This window comes from Schistocerca gregaria, chromosome 4, assembly GCF_023897955.1.
Source record: "Schistocerca gregaria isolate iqSchGreg1 chromosome 4, iqSchGreg1.2, whole genome shotgun sequence".
Classification (NCBI taxonomy): Eukaryota; Metazoa; Arthropoda; class Insecta; order Orthoptera; family Acrididae; genus Schistocerca; species Schistocerca gregaria.
In genome coordinates, this window is record NC_064923.1 from 511868487 (window position 1) to 511882526 (window position 14040).

The 14040-nt window shown below is 46.6% G+C and overlaps 1 protein-coding gene across 1 annotated transcript in view; it reads left to right on the forward strand.

The window, feature by feature from the left end:
- LOC126266940 (UDP-glycosyltransferase UGT5-like) overlaps nt 1-14040 on the forward strand; it is a 91263-nt gene that overhangs the window by 44797 nt on the left and 32426 nt on the right. The window lies entirely within an intron of this gene.

Sequence of the window (14040 nt, forward strand, 5' to 3'; positions counted from 1 at the left end):
TAAGAGCTTAAATATGGTCCAGGGTATCATATTTTGCAGGGACCTTCTTTTGCAGTCTGCGATGAGCTGGCGAGGGGGCGAGGTGTCCATTTTGTCCAGCGTGTACACCGGGATTCGATGCATAATCAGGTTGCCACTTGGGCCTTCATCTTCGCCTTAGAGTGTAACACATTACCCAAGAAGGTCAAGGTGATTGTCTTCCTCCCCTGATGTAGTGATTAAAGTGCTGGAACTTTGGCCGTGTCTTCCTGCTGTGCTTCCAGCGTCACCTGATGGGATGTCCTTCATATCCCAACACTCCCTGTGCCCCACCTCCCATCTGTGTCAACTACAGAGAGCACCATTCGCCTTGCTCGGCAGACTGCAGGATTCTCCAGAAAGAAAGGAAAATAATGGAATACAGGGCTTTGGACTTACTCACCTACACTAAGGCTAAGAGAAAATGAGAGGCTACATCCTGTGCATATGTCAATCTACGCTGCCATTAAAACAATGGTTCTACCATCTTCTGTTCCACTGCGTACAGTTGGCTCTGAGCTATCCGACTCCACATGCCCACTTTATGGTGGGAGCACTTTCCTCCCTGTTGATCCTGCACAACCTCCTCAAGGAGTAACACCCCTGCTCCAACCATTGTGGACATCAGTTCCCACTTCCCAGCTAGAAAAGTACCTTCTTCGGCCCCTCTCGGCAGGAAGGGATCCCTTTGGACACTTTCATACAAGGTTCCTACCAGTGGACAAGCTGACAATCGCCAGTGGCTGAAGCAACCAGAGGTAGCTGGTCATATGGCTTAAAGATCTTCCTTGGTCTGTGAGACTGAATCAGTGAAGCCCGCCCCCCCCCCCCCCCCCCAGTCAGGCAAACATACATAGCAGCATCACAAACATAAAAAGAAAGACCCCCAGGACCAAGGCACTGTCGTAGCACCGCACCCACACTACCACCACTACCTCCAAGCTCTTTCTGAGGATGAGGTGGACATTCTAGCGCCCACTACTACATCTCGCTGGGCCCTCGGACACACTGGATGTCGATTGCACAGGTACTCAATGGGTGGCTGCAGATGTCCCTGAGGCGTAGACAGACCCATTGAATGTTTCATGTCTTCCCTGTCCCACGACCACGGAATCCTCCAGTGGAATTGTGGGTTTTTTTCCATCACCTGGCTATGCTACAGCAGCTGCTAAGCTTTCACCTGCTTTCTGCATTGCCCTCCACGAAACCTGGTTCCTGGCAATGCAGCCCCCTGCCATCCACAGCTATAAGAAATATTATAATAGAATGTCAGGTGGAGTTTGTGTCTATGTCCTGATCTCTGTAGTGAACCCCTGCCACTTCAAAATCGTCCTGAAGTTGTAGCTGTCAGGATGATGACGATGCAGGAAATAACTGTCTGCAATGTATATCTTCTTCCTGATGCTGCAGTAACCCTGGACTAATGGGCTGCACTGGTAGATCAATTCCCTAAACCTTTCCTACTTTTGGGAGATTTTAACACTCATAACCCCTTGTGGCGTGGCGCAATGCTGACTGGCCGAGGTAGGTAGGTCGAAAATTTAGTGTCACATTTCGACCTCCACCACTTAAATACAGGTGGTGCCACACATTTCAGTGCAGCACATAGCACATATTCGGCCATTGATCTCCCGGTCTACAGCCCTGGCCTTCTCCCACCTAGCAACTGGAGAGCACATGATTACCTGTGTGGCAGTGAGAAGTTCCCCATCTTCCTGTCTTTCCCCCCCACATCATCCCGTGGATGCCTACAAAGATGGGCTTTAAACAAGACAGACTGGGACGCCATTACCTCTGTTGTCATCGCTGAATCTTCCCCAGATGGTGCCATTGGTTTTGTCATTGATCATCTACATCTACATGACTACTCTGCAATTCACATTTAAGTGCTTGTCAGAGGGTTCATCGAACCACAATCATACTATCTCTCTACTATTCCACTCCCGAACAGCGAGCGGGAAAAACGAACACCTAAACCTTTCTGTTCGAGCTCTGATTTCTCTTATTTTATTTTGATGATCATTCCTACCTATGTAGGTTGGGCTCAACAAAATATTTTCGCATTCGGAAGAGAAAGTTGGTGACTGAAATTTCGTAAAAAGGTCTCACCGCGACGAAAAACGTCTATGCTGTAATGACTTCCATCCCAACTCGTGTATCATATCTGCCACACTCTCTCCCCTATAACGCGATAATACAAAACGAGCTGCCCTTTTTTGCACCCTTTCGATGTCCTCCGTCAATCCCACCTGGTAAGGATCCCACACCGCGCAGCAATATTCTAACAGAGGACGAACGAGTGTAGTGTAAGCTGTCTCTTTAGTGGACTTGTTGCATCTTCTAAGTGTCCTGCCAATGAAACGCAACCTTTGGCTCGCCTTCCCGACAATATTACCTATGTGGTCCTTCCAATTGAAGTTGTTCGTAATTTTAACACCCAGGTACTTAGTTGAATTGACAGCCTTGAGAATTGTACTATTTATCGAGTAATCGAATTCCAACGGATTTCTTTTGGAACTCATGTGGATCATCTCACACTTTTCGTTATTTAGCGTCAACTGCCACCTGACACACCATACAGCAATCTTTTCTAAATCGCTTTGCAGCTGATACTGGTCTTCGGATGACCTTACTAGACGGTAAATTACAGCATCATCTGCGAACAGTCTAAGAGAACTGCTCAGATTGTCACCCAGGTCATTTATATAGATCAGGAACAGTAGAGGTCCCAGGACGCTTCCCTGGGGAACACCTGATATCACTTCAGTTTTACTCGATGATTTGCCGTCTATTACTACGAACTGCGACCTTCCTGATAGGAAATCACGAATCCAGTCGCACAACTGAGACGATACCCCATAGCTCCGCAGCTTGATTAGAAGTCGCTTGTGAGGAACGGTGTCAAAAGCTTTCCGGAAATCTAGAAATACGGAGTCAACTTGAGATCCCCTGTCGATAGCGGCCATTACTTCGTGCGAATAAAGAGCTAGCTGCGTTGCACAAGAGCGATGTTTTCTGAAGCCATGCTGATTACGTGTCAATAGATCGTTCCCTTCGAGGTGATTCATAATGTTTGAATACAGTATATGCTCCAAAACCCTACTGCAAACCGACGTCAATGATATAGGTCTGTAGTTAAATGGATTACTCCTACTTCCCTTCTTGAACACTGGTGCGACCTGCGCAATTTTCCAATCTGTAGGTACAGATCTATCGGTGAGCGAGCGGTTGTATATGAGTGCTAAGTAGGGAGCTATAGTATCAGCGTAATCTGAACGGAACCTAATCGGTATACAATCTGGACCTGAAGACTTGCCCGTATCAAGCGATTTGAGTTGCTTCGCAACCCCAAAGGTATCTACTTCTAAGAAACTCATGCTACCAGATGTTCGTGTTTCAAATTCTGGAATATTCCATTCGTGTTCCCTGGTGAAGGAATTTCGGAAAACTGCGTTCAATAACTCCGCTTTAGCGGCACAGTCGTCGATAACAGTACCATCGGCACTGCGCAGCGAAGGTATTGACTGCGTCTTGCCGCTTGTGTACTTTACATACGACCAGAATTTCTTCGGATTTTCTACCAAATTTCGAGACAATGTTTCGTTTTGGAACCTATTAAAGGCATCTCGCATCGAAGTACGTACCAAATTTCGCGCGTCTGTAAATTTTAGCCCATCTTCGGGATTTCGCGTTCTTCTGAACTTCGCATGCTTTTTCCGTTGCCTCTGCAACAGCGTACGGACCTTTTTTGTGTACCACGGGGGATCCGTTCCATCTCTTACCAGTTTATGAGGTATGAATATCTCAATTGCTGTTGCTACTATATCTTTGAATTTGAGCCACATCTCGTCTACATTCGCATAGTCAGTTCGGAAGGAATGGAAATTGTCTTTTAGGAAGACTTCTAGTGGCACTTTATCCGCTTTTTTTAAATAAAATTATTTTGCGTTTGTTTCTGATGGATTTGGAAGAAATGGTATTGAGCCTAGCTACAATGACCTTGTGATCACTAATCCCTGTATCAGTCATGATGCTCTCTATCAGCTCTGGATTGTTTGTGGCCAAGAGGTCAAGTGTGTTTTCGCAACCATTTACAATTCGCGTGGGTTCGTGGACTAACTGCTCGAAATAATTTTCGGAGAATGCATTTAGGACAATCTCGGAAGACGTTTTCTGCCTACCGCCGGTTTTGAACAAGTATTTTTGCCAACATACCGAGGGTAGGTTGAAGTCCCCACCAACTATAGCCGTATGAGTGGGGTATTTATTTGTTACGAGACTCAAACTTTCTCTGAACTGTTCCGCAACTGTATCATCGGAGTCTGGGGGTCGTTAGAAGGAGCCAATTATTAACTTAATTCGGCTGTTAAGTATAACCTCCACCCACACCAATTCGCACGGAGTATCTACTTCGACTTCACTACAAGATAAACCACTACTGACAGACACAAACACTCCACCACCAATTCTGCCTAATCTATCTTTCCTGAACACCGTCTGAGACTTCGTAAAAATTTCTGCAGAACTTATTTCAGGCTATAGCCAGCTTTCTGTACCTATAACGATATCAGCTTCTGTGCTTTCTATTAGCGCTTGAAGCTCAGGGACTTTTCCAGCGCAACTACAACAATTTACAACTATAATTCCGACTGTTCCTTGATCCAAGCACGTCCTTTAATTGTCAAGCACCCTTTGACATTGCAGCCCATCCCGCTCTTTCCCGAGGCCTTCTAACCTAAAAAACCGCCCAGTCCACGCCACACAGCCTCCGCTACCCGTGTAGCCGCCAGCTGAGTGTAGTGAACTCCTGACCTATTCAGCGGAACCCGAAACCCCACCACCCTATGGCGCAAGTCAAGGAATCTGCAGCCAATACGGTCGCAAAACCGTCTGAGCCTCTGATTCAGACCCTCCACCCGGCTCTGCACCAAAGGTCCGCAGTCGGTTCTGTCAACGATGCTGCAGATGGTGAGCTCTGCCTTCATCTCGTAAGCAAGACCGGCAGCCTTCACCAAATCAGATAGCCGCTGGAATCCAGAGAGAATTTCCTCAGATCCAAAGCGACACACGTCATTAGTGCCGACATGTGCCACCACCTGCAGCTGGCTGCACCCTGTGCTCTTCATGGCATCCGGAAGGACCCTTTCCACATCAGGAATGACTCCTCCCGGAATGCACACGGAGTGCACACTGGATTTCTTCCCCTCCTTAGCCGCCATATCCCTAAGGGGCCCCATTACGCGCCTAACATTGGAGCTCCCAACTACCAGTAAGCCCACCCTCTGCGATTGCCCGGACCTTGAAGGCTGAGAATGATCCTCTGAAACAGGGCAGGCGGCTGCATCTGGCTCAGCCAGAGACAGTGCCTGAAACCGGTTTGTCAGACGCACCGGGGAGGCTTTCTGATCAGCCTCTGGGGACGCCTTTCGCTGCCTGCCACGCCTTGGAACGACCTCCCAATCAACCACAGGCGAGGGCTCAGCCCCACTGCAGGCAGCAACCGGGGCAACCACAGCGGCAGACAGATCTGGGGACAGACGGGACGAGGTTGACATCCCCGTGATACCCGAGACCGGCTCCCCACAGTGGTGCCCATTGGCAACAGCCTCAAGCTGCGCGACCGAACTCAGCGCCGATTGCAGCTGTGAGCGAAGGGATGCCAAGTCAGCCCTCATCCGAACACAGCAATCGCAGTCCCTGTCCATTCTAATTGATGTTTAACAACACTTACCGAAACACGAGTCCGTGCCTAGATAACGCAAGCGGAACACGCAAAGAATGTATCAACTAACCTGTACAAATGCCTAACGACTGCGCTACAATCTGCTGAATTTACGATTACAGTAACTAAAACTCGAAATTGCACCTCCTATACGAAACTCACACGCAATTTAAATAAGAATCTACGAAGTAAACACTAAAGCGCGATGCTACAACTGTCAAATACTATAATACGCCCGAAATATATGAATTAAACAATGCAAGTACCCAAAAACACGCAAAGAAATTAATTAAACTATCTAACAAATAAGTAAGCTAGGGTTATACGACTTGCTGCTGCAGCTGCTTATCCAACGGCGGCAGGGAGCAGGTCACTACAACGATCGTTTCTGCTGCAGAAAACACGATCTCTCGTTCTCTAGAGTGAAAGACAGTCGCCGGAAGTTGCTGAGGCAGTTGAAGAGCGTCAGAGAGCTCTACAGCAACATCAGTGGCACCCTTCCCAAGGGCACCAAATTCCTTTAAGCTACTCCATGCCTGACTTCGCCTGCTTATAAAACGACAGAATTAGGAGTATTGGGAGAGTGACGTGTCTACCATTGGGTGCCATACGTCACCTTTGCGAGTCTGGATGAACATAAGACTTATTTTTGGATAACAGACCCCAACAGGTGTCTCTGGCATTAACATCAATGGCGTGTTATCTACTGACGCAAACGTGATTGCTGAACACTTTACTGAGCACTATGCTCGAGCGTCTCTATCAGAGAATTACACCCTGCCTCCCCCCCCCCCCCCCCCCCGCCCACGCTTACGGACCCTCAAACGGCGGATGGAAAGGAAAGTCCTCTCGTTCACTACACACCACAGTGAACCCCATAACGACCCATTTACGGTGTGGGAGCTCCTCAGCGCCCTTTCACATTGACCTGACACAGCTCCTGGGCCGGATCAGATCCACAGTCAGATGATTAAACATCTCTTGTCTGGCTACAAGCGATATCTCATCATCAACTGGATCTGGTGCGATGACGTCTTTCGATCGCATGTAGGGAGAACACCATCATTCCAGTGCTAAAACCCGCTTGATGTGGATAACTACTGGCCCACCAGCCTCACAAACTTGGTGGTATCTGCTGGAATGTGTGGTGTGTCGGCAGTTGGGATGGGCCCTGGAGTCATGTGGCCTATTGGTTTCATTTCAGGGCAGCTTCTGCCAGGGTCGCTCTACCACTGATCTTATCACTCGAGTCTGCCATCCGAACAGCCTTTTCCAGGCACCAACATCTAGTCGCCATGGTTTTTGACTTACATAAAGCATACGACACAACCTGGTGACATACCCTTGCCACACTTTATGAGTGGGGTCTCTGGGGGTCGCTCTCGATATTTATCCAAAACCTCATATCACTCTGTACTTTCCATGTCCAAGTTGGTGCCTCCAATAGCTCCCCCCGCCCTCAGCGTTGCATTTTGTTGACCCTTGACCCAGAGCACCACTGTGGCGTTAGAATGGCGACGGGAGGTTTCAGTAGGAGTCGGGTGACCAGTGTCCTGGTGAAGGCTGAAGTCCCTCCATTAAAGGTTAGGTAAGCACAACTGCTGGCCAGCTACGTTGTGCATGGTCGTAGTGCTGTGCATCTGAATTACTATTTCCTTTTCCCAACCATGGCAGTTCATCTCCCACATCAGCAGCACAGTTCAGGGCTTAAGATAGCGGTTTGTGTCCTGTCCATTCTGTCTGGAGTCTTTCCCGCTGTCACCTCTCCTCAAGTCCATTTACATACATCTCCGTGGTGAACACCTAGGCCGACCCATCAGGGGGCTCGCCACTCTTTGACGGGTTTGAGCTTGGCTACCACAAGGCCCCAGCACTTTCTCCCTTCCATGCTGCATGTCAATGCTCTTGCTATTCTTTTCCCCCTCCCTTGGGGAACATGTGTGGGACATTATTGGGAATGTTCTGCATTCTGTTGCTGTCCTGCAAACTGTCCCAACTTTGTTTGAGTCTCTTTTCCTTTCTCTGTTTCCCTTCTCTCGTTCCTGCACTTCGGCGTTTGAGGATACTGTTTTTCTTCTTCCTCCCTTTGTGCTCCTGAAGGGCAGCCCATGCGTCTGACATATAACAGATTACTGGGTAATGCATAATTCCCAGCCTGGGGTCGACAGGTAGGGTTCACATGTACCCCTGGTACAGGCCAGGCCCAGGGAGGGGTGATTGCCTAAGTTGCAACCTTCCCAGATTGCCCACTGGTTCCCCTATCAGTTCTTCGAGAGGTGTGACCTGAGGTGTGAACATTCATCTAAGGCAGGTGCGCCACTTGTGAAGGAAGCCCCAAGTTGGAAGAAGAACGCTTTCAGATTCTGGTAATCATAGAGATTTCCTTACGATGAGTCAATCATCCTCTCCATCGACGTCGACAGAACGTAAACATGAAGCTACTGATTCGAAGACACTTCCACTACACTGCGGCCCCTTGTGGTATCTCATACTGAAGACGGTCAGTCCTTTACCAGGGTCAATCCATTTATTTTTCAGAAAGGTGCTGATGCAATTGCTGGCTCTGTGAAATCCTGATCTCGTTTATGGATTGGCACGTTGCTTTTGGGGACGGCTGCTGTTTCTCAAGCACAACTACTAATTGCTGCCTTGCTTCTCCATGGCTACCCTGTACATGTCGAGGCACATACGACTCTGAAATCTTCCCATGGTGTAATTTACACCAGGCTGCTCGATGGTCTGAGGCTGAAATACAATTTTACGTCTATGATCAGGGTATCATTGCTGACCATTGTGTAATGAAAAACGTAGATTCCTCCTTGCAAGTGGGCAACAACCTTATTCTCACCTTTGATAGGGTAGTGCTGCCATCCAAGATTAAAGCAGGCTATGAAATCATCACAGTTTGGCCATACATTCCGAATCTGGTGCACTGCTTCCAGTGTTATCGTTTCAACCACACTAGAACATCTTGTCGACAACCAGCAAAATGGGTAACCTGTGGCAGGGATGCACATGAGAGCGAATGTCCGCCTCCTCCTCCCGGCTGTATCAACTGCAATGGCGGCCACGCGGCCTCCTCCTGGGGTTGTCCAGTGTATCTGTTAGAAATTTGAGTAAAGGGGAAGTATCTTACCCAGTAGCTCAAAAGTTACTGGCAAGTCGCAAACCCTGTGTCCTCCCATCTGGCACCTTTAGTTCTGTTCTTGTTACCGCTCGCTCCACAAAGAACATGGCCACGCAGACATGAGATCTCAAATTTGGATCTGAGGTTTCTCCCACCATCTCTACATCTTGTCCTGTTGCCCTTCCATTCGTTGACACTACGAAATTCCTGGGGCTCATGCTCGATAGGAAATGTTCTTGGTCCTCCCATGTATCTAACCTGGCTGCCAGCTGTTCAGTCCCTCAATCTAATAAGTGTCTTCAATGGTACTTCTTGGGGTGCTTATCGAACCACCCTCCTCCGTTTGTACCGAGACCTTGTCAGTTCGAAACTCGACTATGGGTGCTTTGTTTATGCATCTGCACCCCCATACTTTTAAGCTGTCTCAACACTGTCCATCACTCCTGGTTGACGGGTGGAAGAGGTATATAGAGGGTCTATACAAGGGCGAGGTACTTGAGGACAATATTATGGGAATGGAAGAGGATGTAGATGAAGATGAAATGGGAGATATGATACTGCGTGAAGAATTTGCAAGCAGTAAAGGAAACAAAAGAAGAATTCGGAGTAGGTATTAAAATTCATGGAGAAGAAATAAAAACTTTGAGGTTTGCCGATGACATTGTAATTCTGTCAGAGACAGCAAAAGACTTGGAAGAGCAGCTGAAAGGAGGGTACAAGATGAACAGCAACAAAAGCAAACCGAGGATAATGGAATTTAGTCGAATTAAGTCGGGTGATTCTGAGGGAATTAGATTAGGAAGTGAGACGCTTAAAGTAGTAAAGGAGTTTTGCTATTTGGGGAGCAAACAATTGACGATGGTCGAAGTAGAGAGGATATAAAATGTAGACTGGCAATGGCTGGTCGAAGTAGAGAGGATATAAAATGTAGACTGGCAATGGCAAGGAAAGCGTTTCTGAAGAAGAGGAATTTGTTAACATCGAGTATAGATTTAAGTGTCAGGAAGTCGTTTCTCAAAGTATTTGTATGGAGTGTAGCCATGTATGGAAGTGAAACTTGGACGATAAATAGTCTGGACAAGAAGAGAATAGAAGCTTTCGAAATGTGGTGCTACAGAAGAATGCTGAAGATTAGATGGGTAGATCACATAACTAATGAGGAGGTATTGAATAGAATTGGGGAGAAGAGGAGCTTGTGGCACAACTTGACTAGAAGAAGGGATCGGTTGGTAGGACATTTTCTGAGACCTCGAGGATCACCAATTTAGTTTTGGAGGGCACGGTGGAGGGTAAAAATCGTAGAGGGAGACCAAGAGATGAATACGCTAAACAGATTCAGAAGGATGTACGCTGCAGTAGGTACTGGGAGATGAAGAAGCTTGCACAGGATAGAGTAGCATGGAGAGCTGCATAAAACCAGTCTCAGGACTGAAGACAACAACATCTTGGTATCCCACCGTTATCTGGAGAGGCTTCAAACACGTGTTTGCTGGTCATCGGGGCTCAGTTCGAAGCGGGACTCGTCAGTGAAGATACTTGAACTTCAGTCACTGAGGTTCCTGGCCGAAGACGTCTCTGGAGACTGTGGACAGCAGTGAGGTACTAACATGTCATCCGCCAACCTTACAATCTCCAAGGGTGGTGGTTTGGCGTGCCATTTCTGTTCTTTGCTGTAGGACCTCTTTGATTCTCAAACTCAACACTATTAAAGAAGAGCAGTACATCGAAGACTTTCTCGGCCTCTTTCGTTGCACTCAAAGGCAAGCCATCCTGGGCTTGCAATTCAGTAACATAATGCCTCCCTGTACATGGCGAAATTTCTACTGCTGGTCTTCGTGCCTGTCCAACCCTACCGTGGCCAGCAAGATCGACGGATTTCTCCCCAATTAAGAAAGTTAGCAACATTATGAGGAAGACCTCCAAACCAGCTCGCGAATTTGACGATATAACGCGCTAATTAATCGGAATCTCGCACGATATCCCTCAGGAGTACATGCAATAAATCTAACAATGCAATACCGAACAATGGTGTCGTAATGGCCAGATGAAGAGTTCGCTGAAGTTTGAGGCTAGTAAGGGATGGTCCAGATGAGCAGCATCAGGTTGCTAACAAGACAATCTGCCACACAGTGAAGAAAGAAATGTTACTTAACTTTTGCTTATTTTCATGGCATACATTCCTCCTCATGCTATAAAATGCACGAAATTGTTAAAATTGGGTCATAACTTTTCCTTGTTGAGGCATAAGTGGTTAAAAACAGAATAAAAATAAAAAAAAACAGTTTAGAATTTTTTTCAAAAAAAATTTCTGCCAAATTACTGAAGAAATCTTCATTTACTCATTAACATATTCAAACGGTTTCCTAACTCCTGGACTGACAGATTCCACATCAGAACTTGACGTTGACGTCTTAGCAGTTGAGGCACTGGGCGAAAATCTAAAATAGAAAAAACAATGTTGCTTAAAAACGATTGTTTCGCAACAATGCCTGTTAAAACTACTAAAACATTCTCTCATCTGTGACCCCAGCATTGTTGGATTTTTATGTGATGGAGTTTCATGAGCTTGTGTTGGCACAACTGAACTTTCACTGTCTGAAACTTTTTCAGATGCTGTCAGTTATGATATGAACTTCAGCATCATCACTGTCATCATCATCATCAGTTTCAATGTCAGAACAATTAGCATCAAAGACCTCATCCAGAAGATGAGCTATTTATGAATCAGATAGACCTGTCAATAATGTTTAGTTAAATTACATTTGCGAAGTTTTATTTGTATAGAAAGCATTAGAAAGGCCTATTCCATTATTAAAGTTGTGAATTGCTCACTAAAAATAAACGTTGAAACAACGAATAAACAATATAAAATGCAGCCGACCGCAATTTGCTCACAGGCGCATGAAATGTAGAAACCCAATGTATCAAATATACGAAAATACGATTTTTCAGATGCCAAATCATCTTTCACGTCACTTACTTTGATAGAATTATGGTCTGGAACTGTTAACAATATTTTAGTATTGCTTTAGAAGTCAATAAACTATGAATAACAGTACTAACCTTTATTCCTTGCCGCCACGCTTACTTTTCCAAAATACATTTGTTACTGACTGCTCCTGACACTTGAGGTCATTCTGAGAACTGAGTACGCAGCCTGCTTGTTCTGAAGGGTGCATCGAATACCACGCACTTGATGCTTTTACAAAAAAAAAAAAAAAAAGGCACACATAGTATAGGAACATCATTTTAATGGATGTGTCATATAAGATAAAAGGGGTCGTTAGAGGATAAATTCTCTTACGTATACTCACATTTTATCTTTCTCCGCTTTTCTTCCCAGTGACTCCTCTGAAAGAACAGATTCCTCAAACTATGTTGGCCACCATTTATGAAAACGCCTCGGGAAGTCTCCAGCATCTGCCGGAAGTAGCAAGCTGAAGAGTGCCCTGACCTGGCTGGCTGCAGACCTCATGTTGGCCGCAAAGGGTCGAACCAACGACCCGCCGTGGACTCGGATGCTGGCGCCCCGTCTGTTTCCGAGTGTAGCCCGTCGTCCAGGGGAGCTGCCACACTTGAATCAATCTCGTTAGAATTCGGCTGTGCGCCTCTGTTTCGCCTAGCGCGCTGCTTTGCACCACGTATGCATAACGCTTGGGTTGGCCAGTGGCCCTCTTCTGCCTGTGACTTGCGCCATGTAAACTGCTGTGTGCGCCCTCTCCGGCAGTTCTACGCACCTGTGGCCTCTGTTTGCCTTCAAAACTGCTGGTATGCATAACTTACTACAATCCAGCCCGCACTCGGCTCTAACTCGTGCTCCAAATATCACACAAAACTTTCACTATCCTAAACGGCGGTGCTGCTACATTATTCCCCTCTTTGGAAAGACCCGATCCCCGGGTCATCCTTCAACTAACTCTTAAATTTGCTTTGATTGGCACTTTTGACATACTTACTCACTATTAGAAGACTTTGACGTGGTCTAGAGCTCCTAAGCACATGACATGAGGGGAAAGGCATAAAAAATCCTAAATGGATTACCACTCCGCTGACGCTCGTTCAACCACATACCTGCGCCCTTGGTATCCAATCTTTCTGGGGGGGCTGGACTGCCCCCGGATTCCTCTGAGAATTGGCTCTCCGTCTGGTCAGAAAGAAAACACGCAACAAAGCTAAGGCTGCGAAGACACTTAGCACAGAGGTGCTCAAAATGATTTGCCATTGCCTTTCGCTATACTGTGCGACATGTTGAACAAGCTGTTCGGCTGACATGCGCCCCTCTTGCTCTAAAATGAACCGGTTTACGGATATCAACAGACTTGGCTCCAGAGTTTGATTTACCAAGGTCAGATTCTGCCTTGGAAGAACTCATCACTACACTTCCTCTTCAGTGACCTCAGGACAGGGATCACCATCGCTCTTTCTCCCTCTTTAAAAGGACTGCTGCCACTAGCAGGCTCACAATACTCGAAAACACATACAAAATACAATGCCTAATCAATCTATGCACAACCAATGATACATAACAAGAAAACAAAAACTACAAACACTCTACTGCTTCCTGGCTCTTAAAGAATACGGTGCTTCATGCTGCACTCTATCTTCTCGGTTTTCTCTGTGCTTAGCACCTCTCTTCACTCTCTTTCCCCCCTTTCCTTCCTGTGACACGCCTGGAGTCACATCTGGGCAACCCTTAAATGGCCGTAATATCCCAATGTGTACTATCGTTGTTCACCTTTGCAGCAGAAGCTTAACATTAACGGGGGATGTGGTATCAACAACTTGGTATGGTCCTTGATACCTCGCGAAGCACTTCTTCGTTTTCCCTTTTTGCGTATAAGCGCTGGACAGCATTACAAATTGTCCCACATTATACTGCGGTAAACTTCCTTCCCGCTTTACTGCGTCTTCCTGCCTTTCCAAGGCCTTTGTATTCGCCTTTTGTAACCGTTTCCAAACATCCCGTATTTCCTTGTCAATTGACGTACAGTCACCGGTCCTTCCTTTCTGTAGCTTAACTAAATCATTTTTCGCCTTTATACTACCTCACATGGAGACAAACCGACATTCGTAAGGACTTCCGCATTGTATGAGCATACAATATGCCTCAAACATTCGTCCCACTGAAGGTGTTGAGAATCCACATAGAAACTCTGCATCTTCCCTATTGTTC